We start from the raw sequence: 1,576 nt of genomic DNA on the forward strand, positions 1-1,576 counted from the left end.
CCCAAGTGCTAGTTTTTTGTTGTTGTTGTTTTTTTTTTTATTTTTCTTTTTTGTTTCTTTCATCACAAAGTGTACATGGATACTCATGCAGTGTGACTGGCATACAAATACACGCACGCGCGCGCGCGCATTGACGGACTGACACACACGCTTGCACACATACCCGACACCCCACAGAACCGACCCTCCCTCCCCCCAACTGTCTTTTTTTTTGTTCTCCCCAAACTACACCAACTCAAGTTGCACCCCACCCCAACCACCACCCTCCCCTTCTCCCCCCTATGTCTCCCTCTTTCCTTTGTCGTGGAGCGAGAGAGAGAGAGAGAGAGAGAGAAGGCAGCCTGTTTGGGCACTCGGCAGCCGCCTTCCTTGTCTGATTGTTTGTTTTAGCCGGGCCTATTTACGGGAAGGGGGAATCACAGGCTTGGATTTCGCTGCCCCGTTTCCAGCCCGGCGATTGGCCAGTGCTATTTGTGGATCGGTTATTGTTGTTTGCACAGCCCCCCGATAGTGGAGTGTCAGGGGCCTGGAAGGAAGGAGGGGAACACGCTACAGTACTATGCGGTACTGGTCCTACTGGCACTTCCTCTGCTAAAGGTCCTCCCTTTTTCTTCTTTCTTTCTTTCTCTTCCTCTCCACCCTCCCTTCCCCCCTCCTTCCTCTAACCCTACCCCCCCCCCACTCTCCAATTGTACCTACTGTTTCACGTCTTTGCCGTTGCTTCTTCTTCCTCCACACGAGTCGGTTTAGTAGCTTCTTTGTTTTTGTTTAGTTTTTTTTCTTCATCTTTTAAAAAAAATTAAATGTTAGCTGACTTTCTTTTTTTATCATACGTCATGACACATTCAGGCAAGTGGGTGGTTGGCGGGTGCTTTGATGTGATTTGCTCCTTCTTTCCTATCAAACATCTATCGTCCATGTCTCTCCTCCTTTTTTGTGTATGTTACTTTCTTGTAACGCATCCATTCCTCGTCACTTATGTGACCTTATTGTGTTGCAAGTGCCGTAAAACTCTCTTTAAAACTAAACTAAACATTCAGGCATGGGATTGTTGACACAATTCCTTTTCTCTGGGGAGTATGTTCAAAGGGGGTCTCTCCTTCTTATCATAACCCCACCCACCCACCCTTTTCCTTACCCCCACGTTTTGTCTTCGTTGGCTTCCGAGATGCGTTTGCTACAACAAAGAACTGTCTTCTCACTGGAAGCGAAACGGAACACATGGATAAAAAATAGGCCGGTGCATCTCAGTTAATTGAATCTGTCAGCTTGAACTCATTATAATTCTTTCACGATGGGGAACACAACAACAACTTAAAAAAAAAAAACCCAACAAAAAACTCATTTCCACATACTGAACGAACTTTTCTCTTACCTAGTTCCCGACGATCAAAAGAATATAACTCAGAAGTTTATATATTATGTACATATGTATGTAATATAAGTTTAATAATACATTCTGTACACGTACGAGCACACGCACACGCACACACACACACACACACACACACACACACAAGCACCCAATCTCGTTCTCTCTCTCTTTCTCTCTCTCTTTCTCTCTCTCTCTCTCTCT

The 1,576-nt window shown here is 45.2% G+C and overlaps 1 protein-coding gene across 1 annotated transcript in view; it reads left to right on the forward strand.

Annotated features, from left to right (window-relative positions):
* LOC101845966 (WD repeat-containing protein on Y chromosome) overlaps positions 1 to 1,576 on the forward strand; it is a gene marked incomplete in the record, with an annotated part of 82,313 nt that overhangs the window by 1,148 nt on the left and 79,589 nt on the right.

This window comes from Aplysia californica, unplaced genomic scaffold (assembly GCF_000002075.1).
Source record: "Aplysia californica isolate F4 #8 unplaced genomic scaffold, AplCal3.0 scaffold00996, whole genome shotgun sequence".
Lineage (NCBI taxonomy): Eukaryota > Metazoa > Mollusca > Gastropoda > Aplysiida > Aplysiidae > Aplysia > Aplysia californica.